The 17103-nt window shown below is 45.1% G+C and overlaps 1 long non-coding RNA gene across 1 annotated transcript; it reads right to left on the reverse strand.

Moving 5' to 3' along the window:
- Positions 1-9418: 9418 nt before the first annotated feature.
- On the reverse strand, positions 9419-16331 carry LOC308647607. The gene is made up of 3 exons (XR_014021664.1): positions 16222-16331; positions 10656-11003; positions 9419-9808 (listed from the first exon to the last, which is right to left on the reverse strand). It is a non-coding gene; the product is annotated as an uncharacterized lncRNA (long non-coding RNA).
- Positions 16332-17103: the final 772 nt, after the last annotated feature.

Below are 17103 nucleotides of genomic sequence, written 5' to 3' on the forward strand. Positions count from 1 at the left end.
AAGTGGTCTATCCATACAGTGGAGAAGGATTTAGTCCTAAAAACAAATGAAGTACTGACACATGCTTCGAGAGGGATGAACCCTGAAAACATAGTAAGTGAAAGGGACCAGTCACAGAGTGCCACATACCGGACTGTTTTATTCACGTGAAATTCCAGAGCAGTGAAATCCTACAGAGATGGAAAATAGATGAGTGGTTGCCCAAGGCTGGCCTGGCAGGAGGGATAGGGAATAGGGTGCGGGGCGAGGAGCAGGAGGGTGAGTTTGTCAGCGTTTGCCCCGTGACAAGACCAAGTTAGAGGAGGAAATGTTTATTTTGGGCTCATGGTTTCAGAGGTTAAGCCCACTCCATTGCTCAGGCCTGGGGTGAGGCAGAACATCATGGTAAAAGGTCCAGGTGGAGGAGAGCTGCTCAGCTCACAGCAGCTGGGAAACAGAGAGAGAGAAAGAGGGGGAAGATGCAGAGACAGACATGGTCCAAGGCAGGGATCCACTTCCTCCACCCCACCTGCCTACAGTCACCACCAAATAATCCATTCAAATTATTATTCATCAAAGGGGCTAACCCACTGACGAAGTCCCAGCTCTCATAATAATCCAATCTTTTCACCTCCGAACCTTGCTGTGTTGCCTATACATTAGCTTTCGGAGGACACCTCACGTCCAAACCATAACAGAAGGGAGTAGCTGAATGGTTCAGGGTTTCTTTTTGAGGTAATGAAAATACAAAGTGGAAACTGTAGTGGTGGTGGCACACATCTTTAAAGGTCCTAAAAACCAATGAATGGCACACTTTAAAAAATGACCTTCATGGTATATGAATTATTTCTCAATAAAAGCAATTGAAAAAATTTTTTTTTTACCTTGTTACAGGAGGAACTTATAATTCGAATGTTTTCTATTTGTGTGCGCTTGTGCATATGATCAAAATTGTGCGTATCTGTGTGCCTGACAGTCTTAAAAAGATGACCTTACTTTTCTGAGCGGTTTTAGGCTTGTGGTAACATTGAGCAGCTCAGAGTCCTGTACTCCCCCATCTCCCACACGCAACGCATTACCAACGCTGACCCCCAGTGGTACGTTGGTTATAATACTTGAACCCACACTGGCACTTTGTTTTCACCCACAGTCCCTAGTGTACATAAGGGGTCTCTCTTGGGATTGCACATTCTATAGATTTGGGAAAAGGTATAATTATGTCTATCCACCATGACAGTTTCAGTGTCTGTGAAGTTCTTCTGAGGTTCACCTACTCAACACTCCTCCACCTTGAAAACCACAGATCCTTTTACTCTCTATCCGTAGAGTTGGAGTCACATCAGGTGGAGTCTTTTTGGATTGATTTCCTTCATTTAACAACATGCACCCAAGTTTCCTTCATGTCTTCTTTTTTATTTGCCCAGTTCTGGGGACGGATCCCAGAGCCTGGCATATGCTAGGCGAGCGCTCTGTCCATGTGCCCTCCATGTGCCTCGTGGCCCAGGGCTCATGTCTCTTCAGCACTGAGCAGTGTTCCCTTGCCGGGGGACCACAGTTTATCCAGCCACTCACCTACTGAAGGGCATCTTGCATGTTTCCAACTCTGCAATTTTAAACAGAGCTGCTATAAATACCTACGGGCAGGGTTCTGCCTAGCCAGTTTTCAGCTCTTTGGGTAAATACTGAAGAGCATCCTGACTGGATCATACTGAAGGTACTTTTAGTTTGGAATGAAGCTGCCGAACTGTCTTCTGAAGAGGCTCCTCCCTTCTGCATACCCCCCAGCAACGAGTGAGAGTTCCAGTTGCTCCACATCCTCTTTAGCAGGGTGTCTTCTCCTTCTTGGCACTGTGTCTCAGTGTCCCCACTTGTCCCCACAGGGCCCTCTGGGCTCTTCCTCACCTTCTTTGCTGCACCCCATTCTTTGGGCTCCTCTCACCCTCTGGACTCCACAAGGGTTGGCAGGAAGAGCCACACTTAAAAGGAAAAGGGAGGGTATCATCTTGTTAGCCACCGTGATCCCAGCCCAAGCTGACGGTCACTCATCCTTGTGTGACCTTGGGGGAATTAGCACCATCCCTGAGTCCATTTCCTCACCTGTGGCAAAAATGAAACATCGTCAATTCCTGGAAAGGATTCACCTCCATGCTTGGTGAACGTTAGTGCTCAGGATTTCCAGTGTGTTTTTAAAGACGAGATGCTTCTTTAGAAACAGTGACGCTGAAAAACTATTGAAATCCAAGAGGCAAAAACAGTTTCAGAAGTTTCAGAAGCTGAGGGCTGGGGATGTGGCTCAGCCTGCGGAGGCCGGGGTTCCATCCACAGCACCCCACGCCCAAGGCTGGCCTGGGAAAGTCGAGGGCCTGGGAAAGTCGAGATCCTGGGGCAGGGAGAGTGGTCTTGCCGCCCGAAGAGACCAGCTCTTACTGGAATCGTGCCTGTGCCTCTCCTGGAAGAAGACCAAGACGGACACAGCTGGAGAAAAGGCAAAGTGGGGCTGGAACCAGAGGAAAGCTTCAGCTTGGCAGCTCACCAATCCCGCCTGAACTTGGAATGGGGCGCTGAGCGCGTGGGCCCGTGCGTGGACTCCGTGAGCGAGTCCAGCCCCAACTCCTGAGCCCCAGCAGCTGCTGAGACGCTGCGCTCCCACCCTCCACTCCTCCGTGGGGACACTGGTTGGGGGCCAAGTCACCTTCTTTCCATAAAGAAAGCAGGGTGTGTGCAGCACACGTGCACGGAGAGGCAGTGTGTCCGTGGGATGAAATCGCATGGGGGGCCAGTTAGAGGGTAAATGTCCACAAGGACTCTCCAGGGCTGTAACGAAGAAATGTTGAGTCCCACTGGCTCACAGAGGACCCTGGAAGGGGCCAGAGCCCAACCCCAGACTGTACAGAATGAGGTGCCTGCCACCAGGCAGGTGGTGGTAGGGGTTGGAATGTGGGGATTTATGCGCTCAGCAAGTGGGATGTTCTCCCAAGGAGCAGCACGGCCCTTTCTGCTTCTTCCACTTCCCAGCATGGAGGCTGTGTTGTGTAGGGAGAGGAGGACAAGCATTCGGGGGAGTTCTGGCTCTGCCATCATTTGCTGTGTGGCCTTGAGCAAGCTGTTGATTTCTCTGAACTGAAGATGAATAACTTGGCATAGTAATGTGACAGTCTGTGTGGAACACGGAGCAACCATGATGTTGGGAATAAACATGAAGTCACTTTGACACATCCGGCTGGCCTCCTTGTAAAAGGGCAGAGAACCCAATTCCTGTGTTCTGACTTTAGAAACAAAAACCTTCCCTTCCTCTTTTTTTTCTAACTCTTTCTTGATTCTTAATTTTCTTTTGAAACTTAGCATCCATGCACGGGCGATCACGGATGCACATCATTCCATTTGATCCTTAGCAGTGATGGGTGGACCGTTGCCCTTTCACTGGGTGAGAAAGAGGAAAGGCCCAGAGGTTGGAATTCAGAGTGGAGAAGGGAATTCCTCCACTCCCTGGGCGGAGCTTCAGCTTGTTGCCTCCAGATTGTTCCTGATGTAAGCCAAGACCTTCTGCCCCCACATCACCCCCCTGAACACAATCCTGCAGACCACCGAAGACCGCTCCTATCCAGGGCGCTAACCTCCTCCTGGAAAGGGACTGGGGACTTGTGGGGGCACGTTTGCGCAGAACAGTGGTGGGGCTGTCCTAAGCAGAGATGGGGTGTGGGGCATATTTTAAAAGTGCGGGTCAAATCCCAATTGAGTTTCGACGTGCACACAGCTGGGAAGCACCCAGGAAGCACAAAGGGTTCCATGACCCCAAACCCAGAAGGGACCCTGGTGCTGTTCTGCTGCTCTCAGGCCTGACCTCTGGCTCGGTCTCCGGGAAGCACTGAGTCTAGCCCGGGCTTTGGTTCATCATGTTGTACAAGTGGCTGGTTTGCTTGTCTGTTCATGGGTCGGTGAGCACTTGGCTGGTTTTCAGTTTTCGGAAATTTTGAATAAAGCTGCCATAAACGTGTGTGTGTTCGGGTTTTGTGTGAACCTCGGTTCTCATGGCTGGTGGGTAAAGGCCTCGAGTGGGATTGCCCAGTGGTATTTCCAATAATGAACTGTTCTCCAGAGCAGTTGAGTCATGACCATGCTGCCTTCTGACCAGCACTGTTGGAGGGCTTTGGTGTATCAGGTTTTAACGAACTTCAGCCACTGTGTAGGTTCCCAGTGATATCTCATCCTGGTGAGGATGTCACCAGTACATCTCCTTTATCCGTGCCTGTTCAAATCTTTTGCCTATTAAAAGAAAATTGAGCAGTTTGTTTTCTTATTGAATTCAGAGAGTTTCTAGAAATATTTTCCAACTCAGTCTAGCAGTGCACATCAACTTGGGAGACTGAGGCAGGAAGACCACAGGTTCAAGGCCAGCCTGGGCAACTTAGAGAGACCCTGTTTCAAAACAAAATTAAAAAGGGATGAGGGTGTAGTTCAGTGATGGAGTGCTTGCCTAGCATGTGCAAGGCCCTGGGTTTGATCTTCAGCACTGTTAAAAAGAAAAAAAAAAAAAAAAGAAACTATATTTTGAATATAAATCCTTTGTTAGATGTGTGATTTATAAATATTGTCTTTCAGTCTGTAGTTTGTCTAACATTTTGATAATTTTATCAAATTTTTCTTCTTCTATGGATAGTGGTTTCGGGGAGCTTTAGGAGATGGGGAAGCCACGGGCATGTGCCTCTCAGTCTGTGGCAGGTCTGTGAGTGACACAGGGCCCTGGATGCTGTGCTCTGAAATCCATCCTCAGGTCTGCGGCAAGGCAACATCACCTTCGGCTTCCCCTTGACAAAGACTGTGTGCAGAAGGGAAACTGAGGCGAGTCAGTCCTGGGGGACAGGGGACTCCTGCGATGGGCAACTCTGTCTTTGACAACTTTCTTAGAAGTGCAGGTGGTCTGAGGCCTCCCCTCTCCACCTCTCCGTCCTTCCCTTTGCTCCTGCACCTGTGGGGCCTGTACTGGGGTCTGGCTCTTCTCGCAGGCCCTCTCCTGTCCTTTACTACTTCCCCCTGTGTATCAACTAGTACCTTTCGTTGGCTGTTCATCTGACAGTAATAGTGGATTGTCATTTTCATCAAGAGACTACTGAAAGAGATTTAATTTCCTCCATCATGATTTTGATCAGTTTCAAAAAGTTTCATTTGGCTTTGACTCATTACTAGCCAGAAATTATTTTTAGGATCCTGGTGTTACATTTGAGAAAACGCACATTAAGTTTCTTTCTCATATGACCTTCAACATTTCAGGACAGTTCGGGTTTTCTTGATCAGTCACAAATTGTTAATATTCTTTGGATGCTGCCACTTGGCCCATTCCTCCCTGCCGTCCTCTGTAAAGACAGAGCATGTGTTTTATGTTATCTTTGTCAGGGACAACACATCATGTCCAGTCTGCAACAACCTGTTCCTCATATTACATACTCCTTTTTATTAATTAGACGATTAAGTAACCCAATAGCTTGTTCATTACTTTTATTAAAAATTGTTTCTCTTTTTCTTTTTTTGGTACTAGAGATTGAACCCAAGGGAGCTCTACCACTTAGCTACTTCCCCAGCCTTTATTTTTTATTTTGAGACAGGGTCTTGCTAAGGGCGGAGAATGGCTTTGAACTTGCAATCCTTCTTCCTCAGCCTCCCAAGCTGCTGGGATTAAAGGCATGGACCATCATGCCCAGTGTCTCCTGTGCTTAATGGCAGGGCCTGTGTTCTCTTTTGGCAGAGAATGTACCAGATTTGTATAGGTGGAAATGCCTCAGATGTTGTAAAAGTGGCCACTTTATTTTTTTAAAATTTATTTATTTTACAGTAGCATGCATTTTGACATATTATATACATATGGAGCATGACTTCTCATTCCTCTGGCTATACATGGTGCATAGTCACTCCAATAGTGTGTTCATACATGTATATAGGGTCATAATGTCTGTCTCACTCTATCATCCTTCCCATACCCATAGCCCCACATCTTCCCTCACTCCCCTCAACAAAAACCAGAGTTCCTTCATTCTTCCCAATCCCCTCCACCCCACTAAGGATCAGCATCTGCTTATCAGAGAAAACATTCAGATTTTGGGTTTTTGGGTTTGGTTTATTTTGCTTAGCATGATATTCTCCAATTACACCCATTTACCTGCAAATGCCATATTTCATTCTTCTTCAAGGCTGGGTAATATTCCATTGAGTATGAGTACCATATTTCTTTATGCATTCATCTGTTGAAGGGCATCTAGGTTGGTTCCATAGTTTAGCTACTGTGAATTGAGCTGCTATAAACATGGATGGCCACCTGATATTTTAAATTACATTAAATATGAATGTCCTGTGCATCTTTTTTTTTTTTTTAAATTGTGCCCACCCTTTTGGAAGGGCGTTTTTTTTTTTTTCAAATATTTATTTCTTAGTTTTTTGGTGGACACAACATCTTTGTTTGTACGTGGTGCTGAGGATCGAACCTGGGCCGCATGCATGCCAGGCAAGCGCGCTACCGCTTGAGCCACATCCCCAGCCCCAATGTCCTGTGCATCTTCACGTACGTTTTCTAATTTGTGGAATTGCCACACTGAAATCTAAACCTCAGGGTCCTTTCATATGGTTTTACGGGAGCGCAGGCACAGTCGCTTGTTTTCTTACTGTGTGTGGAATTTATTTTTTGTGACTTTTCAGGAAGTTTGTGGATCAGCCCTTGTCCTATGGCATAAGCAAGAGACAAGCTTCGTCCCCTTACCTCATTGAAGCCAGGGCAGATTTTCAGTCCCTAACCCAAGCCGCACTGAGGACTGGCTCAAGAGCAACCTCCAGGTCTTCCTCTCTCTGCCAGGGTAGGTGTGCGCGTGTGTGCGTGCATGCGTGCGTGAGTGCGTGTGTGTGTGCACAGTCTGATTCTATTCATTCTTCAGAAAGTATCGTCTCTCTGGAGAACTGGAGCGGCCTTCTCTGGCCCTCTGCTGTAGCAGGTCCTCCCTGCTCTTTTCTCTCTCTTCTTTCTTTGCAGAGTCGGGGATGGAACCCGGGGCCTTGCACATGCTCTCTCACTGAGCCACATCCCAGCCCCTCCTTTAACCATAACCCTGTCCTGCCTGTTTTTTAAAAATTTGTTCTAATAAGTTATATATGACGGTAGAATGCATTTTGACACATCATACATAAATGGAACATAACTCCTCCTTCTTCTGGTTGTGCCTGATGGAGAATCACACCAGTTGTGTAGTCATATGCACACAGGGTCATAATGTGCAATTCAGTCTACTATCCTTCCTACCCCCTATATCCCCTTCTCTCTGACCAAACCAAAGTACTTCTATTCTTCTCTAGCCCCCCTCCCCTTATTGTGAATTAGCATTTGTATATCAGAAAAAAACATTTGGCCTTTGTTTTTTTGGGGATTGACATATTTCGCTTAGCATGATATTCTCCAGTTCCATCCAATTACTGACAAATGCAATCGTTACATTCTTTTTAAAGGCTGAATAATATTCCATTGTGTACATATACCACATTTTCTTTATCCATTCATCTGTTGAAGGGCACCTAGGTTGGTTCCATAGCTTAGCTATTGTGAATGGAGCTGCTATAAACATTAAACATTGATGTGGCTGTGTCACTGTAGTATTCTGATTTTAAGTCCTTTGGGTATAAACCAAGGAGTGGAATAGCTGGGTCAAACGGTGGTTCCATTCTGAGTTTTCTGAAGAATCTCCATACTGCTTTCCAGAGAGGCTTCCTGCCTATGGTTTATAATGATGGATTTGTCCTCTTGTTTAAAGTTGCTGTCCCCTTGATTTTGTAAACTCCCTGTCAATAGGAACTGCATGTCTTACCACAGTGTAAGAACATGGGCCCTGAGGCCACATGTCCCAAGCTCGAGTGCTAACTTTGTCACTTGCAAGTTGTGCAAGTTCGTCTAAGTCACTTAACCTCTGGGCTTCTCAATTTCCTCATCTGTGAATTGGACATGATCATAGTAAGGACCACGTTCCGTTCTGGAGGTTATTGATGCAGAGAGAGCACTAAACAGTGCCTGGTGGGGACAGGCACTGGAGCAGTGCCAGCTGTTAGCATTCAGTGTCGTATCTTCAGGGTCTGATGCAGGAGAACCCAAGTTCTCCTTAACAAGTGCATCATCTTTTTTTTTTTTTTTTTAATGAAGCATTTATGGAATGAAGGCTTTCTCTCACTGAATAAGTGAATTGATATCTCGTCCTCTCTTACTCCTTGACCATATACTACTATATTTAAACATTAGGTGCCTCAAGCTTTATTTAGTACGTGAAGGGCGATGATTGACCTTGAATTCCAAAACAAAGACAACTCAGTTATGCAAGTACTTGAACCATTTTTATAATTCTTCTTTTTCAACAGCATATCTGTGTTGGCCTGCCTGGACTAGATGAAACCTGTCAGTATGGGCTGGGGGTGTAGTTCAGTGGTACAGCACTTGTCTAGCACGTATGAGTCCCTGGGGCCTATCCCTAGCACCACAGGAAAAGCAAAAAGGGAAAACCTGTCAATATTATGAAATTGAGGTCACTCAGCTATAGTCACAATAGTGTCGTGTAACACATTGTCTCAAAACCCTATGGTGGCTGGGGTGTGGCTCAGTGGTAGAGCGCTTGCCTCCTATGTGTGAGGCACTGGGTTCCATCCTCAGCACCACATAAAAGTAAATAAACAAATAAAGATACTGTGTCCATGTATAACTAAACAAACAAATAAACAACAACAATACTCCCGCCCCCAGTCTTTTACTGTCACATAAGCACCTTCAAGCTGGCTGGGGTTTGTCTCATGGGGCTGGACGGGGCTTCAAGGGGTAGTTTGTACCCAGGTTGGCTCCTGGTGGCTTTCATCCGTCTTGGGTGGGCAGGACTCTCTTGGAGCCACTGGACGCGCAGGACAGCCAGTCCTATAGGCACAGCCACCGCAAGGTTCCGCTAGCCCTGGGCTTGTTAGTATCCCGTAGCCAACACAGTCACAGGGCCCAATCCAACATCGGCGCGGCACAGCAGGAGTGGGAAGGGCATCCATATTTTCTGAACACTCGTCCAAACTTTTCCAGGTCCTGCATCCAAATAAAAATCAAAACAAAAATCAAACGATAATGTAAACTATAATTGTGTCTTTTAAAGGGACAAAACCTTGTGTGTCTATTGAAATTAAAAATAACCTTTTAATTTTTCTGGATGCCTTATTAGGCTGGCAAGGAGAGGCTAGAGTGGCCTCTCTCCTTTTCTGGTCCTTTAGTGTGACCTTAGACTGCGAGTAGTATAGATGAGTGCAAGCCGTCTGTATTTTTTTTTTAATTTTTATTTTTAAGATTTTTTTTTATTGGTTCTTTTTAGTTATATACGACAGTAGAATCCATTTTGATATAACAATGCAAGCATGGGATATATCTTATTCTAGTTAGCAGGCGGGGGAGAGGGGATTTAAAAGACATCAGGCGCCCATTCTTCTGTACCTGGTGGTGGGGTTCCCTGGGCTGTGTATCCCAGCGAACTGCACAGGGAAGGGACTTGGGGAAGTTTGTGGGAGGCAATTGTTAATTCAAATACATCCCATTGCCTCTGGGTTTCAAGGCTTGAGGGCTCTGTTTGCTCTCTGGAAATGCAAGGGCCTTGTAGCCTTTCCCTGCATGTTTTTACACCCAAGCTGACTATGAGGTGTGGAGCTCAAAGGGTTCCTCCTGCAGATGCAGTGCCAGGCACCCTCCAAGGGCCATGCTGCCCCTGGGTTTCTGTTAGTCTGTCTTCCTAGCAAAGCAAATGAATTCACTTTCTCTGCCTGATTGTTGCTCACGGGAAGAGTCTGCCTGGAAGATAATCAGCAGAGAGAAGAATGTAGACAAGTCAATAAACAGTTTAATGAATATAAAGATAAAATGTAAATTAAAGCTGGCCTTCAGAACCCCACATTTTCCTTTCATCCGCTGTTTATTCAGTAATCACACAGCCAATTACAACTCGCTTAAAGGATTTTTATATACCTATTAGTCTATAAATACCTTCAGTATATTTATAGATAAAGAGGGAGGAGGCCATTATGAGGGAGAGACACTGCCCCCTCTCCACTGGGGTTGAACCCAGGGCCTCAGACACATCAGGCAGACAGTGAGCTCCGCCCAGAGTGGGAAGCACTTCTAGGCCACCCCTGCAAATATTGGTCATTTATTTATTCTGTTTTTCCCCGGTCGTTGTTTACGGGATGACTAGAATAGGTGTGGTAGGTGTGTCACCCGGAAGATCAGGTGCCTCTGGTTTGAAAGGTTCACTCTCAGGGCCATCTCAGAAACCCGGAGATGAAATCTTAGGAGCTAATGGTAAAGCTTCAAGTAACCTCTGCTAAGGGAAGGGCCTAATTCTGTGTGATTTTAAAAGCAGTATCTGCAGATTAAATGATAAGATGTCTCCTTTCTGTCTGGTGCCTATCCTACATGGCAACCCTAATTGAATCCTGACTGTTAGCTCTTCTTGGCTGTGAATTAGGGCCCTGGAAGCTTCCGTTTAGGGTTAGCTATGTAGGTGCAAAGGTCATTATTGCTGTCCTGTTTGTCTTTTGGTCTGAAGGAAAGAAATAGCAGTTAAGTAACTGTAATGACAAAAGAGTAATTTTCTTTGGGAAGTCTCACCAAAAAAATAATTTTTTAAAAAAAGGCTTACTTATTTATTTAACTCCTAAGGAATTTCTGCTTTTTGGAAAAAATACGTTGAAGAAAAGCTTTGTTTTTACAGATATGAATAAAAGCAAGAGGGGTTCTGCCTCTCAAGTTAAGAGCAGTCTTGAAAAGGCATTCGAAGAAAGTTGGCGCTGTGTTCTGAATTGCTTGTTGGGAGAACAAAAGAAGCATGGGAGAGCTTGGCTTGGCTTCCTCTGCAGTTGTTTATATCATCAGGGCAGAAAGAATCTCCGAGCTCAGATCTCCACTTCCTGGACCAGGAGAGAAGCGGGCTGGTGGCGAATTCTTCAAGAAGTGCTGAGTGATCAACAGAAATTCGGATGCACCGGGCCTGGAGGGCAAAGGAAGAATGTTACCAATTTGGTTAAGATCTGAGAGGAGAGCGCAGAAGGGGCTGGTCAGGCTGGATGGTGCAGTCTGTCCAGGCCTGGTGCTATGGAGTCCTTTAATCCAAGACAACGTTCTCCCGATAGAATTCAAAGACAGCGGAGGTAGCAAGAGAACAACTTTGCAATGATAAATGTTTACTTGAAAATAATGCCCGAGTCAGGCCTAACTGAAATGATAAGGCTCTGTGGACTTCTCCAGGCAGGGAGTAGCCGCAGAATCCACCAAACCAGTTGGGCAGCTTTCTTTTTGGTCTGGTATGCTCCCAATCACTGGCCACAGCCTTCTGGGATCCTAAGAGAGTTAGTTTTTTTTCTCCCCTAAATTCTTCTGTACAGAATGACTGTATTTGTTCCCCCTTTTAAATAACAACAACAAAAATCAGACGCAGGCTGCCTGAGCTCCCTGGATCATCGTTGTTAGTTTCCTGCCACTGTGTTGGCAGGCCGAGGGGGAGGGGAGGCTGAGGATTGAAAAGACATCGGAGCCCTTCTTGGTGAGGGCTCTCCTGCGAGGCTTGCCAGCTCGCCTTTTCACGACTGTCCCTGGTGGATGTCTGTCACAGCCGGCCTGTTAGGGGGGGAAATTGAAATTGTGGGTGAAAGAGTTTCCGAAGAGGGAGAAAAGCACGGCTTAGTGGTGGGTGGGTTTGCCTTAGCACCTGGATTGGCGCCTTGGGAACAGGGGAGGGGACTGAGCAGAGGACAGAAGGGACAGGGAGGCTGGGGGCGGGCGAGAGGGGGCAGCACCCCGTGGTGAGGCTGAGGCTCCCGGAGGGTGAATAATATAAAACTTATGACTTTTTTCCCCCAGTGGGAACTGAAACCAGAGGAGCTCTAACACTGGGCAGGTTTTGAGGATTCTCTAGACTAATCGCTGCTTCCTGACAAGCAGCGCTGTCTGCGGGCCTTTTCAGAAGGAACTTGCTGATCATTCGAATGCTTTAGACCCTCCGGGTTCCATCTGCCCCCCTGCGTCCCCTCTGATGGCTGGTTAAATAGGGTGGTAAGTGCTTTTTTAAGTGGAACTGATCTCTGGTGAGGTAACTTAATCTGAGTGTTAAGAAGCTGAAAATGAATGTTTTAACCCGACCATTCCTAGAAGACACAGAAATTGTGTTATTGGAGGCTGCTCTGTGCCATTCAAAGTCCCGAGCACTGCTCTGTAAAGGTTTCCCTTGTGTTTTACAGAATGTTTACAAGGTTCGTAAGTGTGTTTTTCATCCCTGTATATTTTAAATGGCCCAACCATGGCTCCTGCTTTTATTTGAGAGTCTTTGGAGCTACTTGAATGGAGCAGGGTTCTTTTGTTTCCCATTGATTTGGGAAACAAAAAGCTCAGGGAAAAAAATCTACTTTGCTTCTGAAGGCCATATGCCCATTAAGGTCTTGTTGGTAAGTGAAACCAAGCATCTGAAGACTTCTTCAAGTTTTAGAACAGAAAGAATATCCTTATGGTTATGAGGCTGGTGTGCATCGGCCTCTATCTCTGTGTAGCTGTCCTGCTCTGGCCGGGGGAGGGTTAAGTCAAGTACAATAAAGCACAACAGAAAAGGGAAATCGAAGTCCTTAGGGTGGGCCACACCCAGGGGCATCTAGCCAACTCTGCCCTCACCTCTTCTCCCTTCTTCCTCCTTCCCAACTTCTCTGTGGCCAGGATTCTCACTCTTGGCACTATCCACATTTTGTTGTTGATATTTCTTGTTGGTGAGGCGTGGAGCCTGTCCTGTGTGTTGTAGGACATTGACCATATTCCTCATCTCCTTCACCATCGTGACAATTAAAAGTGTCTTCCAACATTGCTACGGGTCCCCTGGAGTGTGTGTGTGTGTGTGGGGGGGTGCACATCCAGCTGAGAAGCAGAGCACCAGGCATCTACCCACTGAGCCCTTGGAAGAGCAGGGATTCACTTAGTGCTCAGCCACGTAGAGTAAAAATGACTGCTCAAAACTGAGTAACTTCAAGCAGAATTCAAAGAGTGAGAACTGAAAATATGAAGGCCCAAAGGAAGAGGCGGAAACAGGGAACTTAGAGGTAACTTCACAGACAGCCCTTCATTTTCAGGTGGGGGCCACTGAGGGAGGGGGATCAAAGGGACACAATTAGATGAGGTATTAACTGCATTAAGGCTTATTTCCTCTTTTTAGGCAGTGCTGGTGTTACTCACCCAGCCCAGGGCCCCTCCCACTGGCTCGCATCTGAGAGGCAGCTGAAGACCAGGTGTCTCAGAGCATTTCCCCTCACGACCTTGAAGCAGCATTTACTTATTTAACTTTTCAGCAGATAAAATGGGCATTGCTGAAAGAATGATGATGATGATGATACTGTATATATGCATATTTCATGAGGTCCTGTTTGGATAATAGATAAAAATTATTTTAGTGGCTGTGAATGAGTATGGCTATAGGAAGTTAATTTTATTTATTCTTTTAGTACTGGGATTGAGCGCAGGACCTCATGCATGCTAAGCTCCCACTTTACCACTAAGCTTTCCCCCCAGTGCCTCCCCTATCCAGTTTTATTTTATATACATAAAGCAGATCTTTGTTTCTTTAATATTGACCATTCATATTGACTATTAAATAAAAAAGAGAAGCAATGCCGGAACCGATGTCCTGCAGTTATCAGAAAGATAATGAAGCCATCAGGGTTTTTTATGTTTTAAAACACAAGTTTTGAATCACAAAGTGTTTCCAGCAGTGCACAGAGCAGCATGACAGTCCTGTGTCACTGCCCAGCCTTTCTGAGGCCCTTCCCAGTCCTTCAGGCCTGGAACCTTCTTTGCTCCCAGTCTGCCACTGCTTAGTCTTGCAATAAGCAAAAAGTGCTCTCCTTCTGCCTTGCCATTCCTCATGAGACGCCTTATGTACTTCCATGAAAGATACATACTTACTTTATTATTTTTTTAAATTTTATTTTGGTACTTTATAATTATATATGATAGTGGGATTCATGCATACTCATAACATAACATTTGCTTTATTGTTTATTGTAAATAATTTTTACAAAACCAACTGTGATCTTGTAAGGGTCCGGTGAACGTCGGAGGAAGAGACCACCAAGAGACCGACTCATGCAACAGCAAAAGGGGGTTTATTGAGAATCCAGCGTGCTGGGGCTCCAGGCCCACTCAAGAAGGGAGAGCGGCCAAGAGCCCCGAGCAGGGGTTAAGCAGTGCTTAAGTACACTTTTTGGGGAGGGTGGGGGGCTTTGCATACATCAGAGCAAATCATCATGAGGCGCGGGAAAATCAAACTACAACTCTCAAACATGATTAGCACATTCATTGGCGGGAACAGGTCGGGCGGGGGTGATAGGTCAGTCCTAAAGCGGGGTGGACAATCAAACTGATTGGTTTGGGCCCTGAGATGCCTACGTGCCAAGCTGCACAGGGTCCTAGGTTATTAAACAACTATATGGTCAGGGGGAATATCTACTGGGCAGTCCCGGGAATTGTCCTAACAGCTACAGGAATTTCAGGTTTTGAGTGTAGCATAGGAACTTAACAATACCTGGTCCTTTACATTTTAACTCAGGCTTTGCAGCTTAGAAACTTTACCCTTTCAATCTAGGCTATTACACCCCAAGGGATTTGTCTGAACTCAGCACCTAGAGCAAGCCTGGCACACTATGGGTGCTCAATAATTATCTGTAGAATGAAATGCTACTTTCTGAACAGCTGTGGGCAAGGGTGAGTTGGGACATTTTGGCAAGAGATGGTGAACTCTTGCAACCTGGAAATGACCTCTTTTCAAGTATAATAATATTCTACTTAATATTTAATTTGTTCAACAGGACAAATTAAATATTTCAAAAAGGTGGTAATTTATTCTCTTTATTTAACAGGTTTTTTGTTTAGTAGAGAAAGATCTAATAAAGAAAATAAAATGTGCCATTAGCCTACTGATCAGAGAAGCCTTTGTAACATTTAAATAAATAAGAACACATGCTTATAATTAGAAACCTCAAAGTTTATAGAAATTATTAAATAGTTGGGCGGGGTGGCATGTGCCTGTAATCCCAGTGACTTGGGAGGCTGAGGCAGGAGATCACAAATTTAAGATCAGCCTCAGCAATTTAGCAAGGCCCTCCCTAAGCAACTAAAAAAGATTCCTGTCTCAAAGTAAAAAATATAAAGAGCTGGGGATGTGGCTCAGTGGTTATGAGGCACTGGGTTCAATCCCTGGCATCAAAAATAAATAAATAGTACAAGACATTCACCTATCTACTTTCCTAATTTATTCACAAAAAAGGAGTCTCTGTAATAAATTTCTCATATATTTTCCCAGAAATTTTTTCTATGCTAAAAGCCATAAATATATTAGCAATATATATATATATAATATATATATATTATATATATTATATATATATATAATATATATATATTATATATATATTATATATATATATATATTATATATATATATACACACACACACACACACACACACACACACACACGGGCAAAATACACATTCCCTTAAATTGCTTTACACACACACACACACACACCGCACTCCAGAAGTGTTTGTCCCATGACTCCTGCGCAGTTTGCACAACCATCTGCCGAGCATCCTGCCTGTCCACCATTCAGTCCCCAAAGCCCAGCTCATGGGAGCCTCATTACTATGCGTGCAGTGAATAATTAAACTGGTGCACCCTAATCTAACACGAGCACTCTGCTTTTATTAATGCCCCTTGACAGAAGCAGGATCCTTATACCATTAGTGAAGTTCTTCAAGATTCATATTCCATGGCCATTTATAGATTTTTCAAAAATTGATTGTGTGTTAGGTGCTTTCATGTGAATTATCTCATGTGATCTTCAAACTAATCTCCTGAAGTGGTTATTTAAATTCCTGTTCTTCAGATGGAGGAAATGGACACTCCAGGAAGTTAAAATCAAACTACAATAAGATTTTAATATTAGGAGAAGACTCTGTGCTCTATTTCCATTTCTAAGTCTCTTTCTTCCCACAATTGACAGTCAGAATGCCTCAAAGTTTAATCTTTGCTCTAAACACCAAATATTGCTGTCTGGTCCGTCACGCCCCAGAGGTGCATTTCACGTCTCTGTAAGGAGCCAGCAGATAAAGCAGGCAGCTGCCAACGCCACCTAAACACTAACAAAAACCAAACCAAACCCACCAACAAAAGTACCTCTGACAGCAAAGAAGTCTCTCCACGGAGTAGAAACAGACCCACAGGACTTCTAAGAAGCTGCTGCCTAGAAAACAGGAATCAAAACACAGGAAGTAAGTTGTAAAGGGCACAACGATGCACACAACAGCTCGGGGGACGGGCCAGCGGAATCTATTTACAAGTCACTTTTCTACGTGGGGAGGGAGGGCTTGGGATCAGAAAGTTTCCCCAGTGGCCCCATTCGCAAAAAGAAATAGCTTAGAGGGGATTCCGTGAAAAAGTTAAAAGCCATTTAATTGCACATTTAAGATGGTTGAATAACATCCCAAGCTGGAGAGGGAGAAAGACAGACGACAGACAAACTAAATGCGGTTTGATTTTGCCAGCAGTCAGCCAGTACAGCTTTCAGGGATATGTGTGTGTGTGTGTGTGAAATGTGGTCTGTGAGTTGGTGTTTAGTAATTGTAAATAGTAGCGTGTGTGCAGAGCCAGGGAGTGAAAGCCGTCCTCCGGTACAGGGCCTTCTCTTTTCCTGAGAAGAAAAGAGAGGCTGAGCCCATGTCCACTGTCACTGCCCACCTTCCTATAGGACAGACACTGCCAAGGATGAGGCTGCTCGCCCACCTGGGGCTGGTCTATGGCTTCTGTTCCATCTTATGGAGGCAGAGATTGAGGGGAATTACTTTTAAAAGAAATAATCACAGGAACAGTAAAAGTAGGGAGGAAAGAAGAGAGAGAGAGAGAGAGAGAGAGAGAGAGAGAGAGAGAGAGAGAGAGAGAGAAAAGAGAGAAATTAATTTTCAGGACAGAATGGAGTTGGCTGTACTTTTCTACTTTCATTGATAATGGTAAGAGGAGCACAGCAAATGCTAGCAAATGCTATAAGCTGGAGGTGCTATA

This window comes from Spermophilus citellus (assembly GCF_964194105.1).
Source record: "Spermophilus citellus genome assembly, chromosome: 4".
NCBI lineage: Eukaryota > Metazoa > Chordata > Mammalia > Rodentia > Sciuridae > Spermophilus > Spermophilus citellus.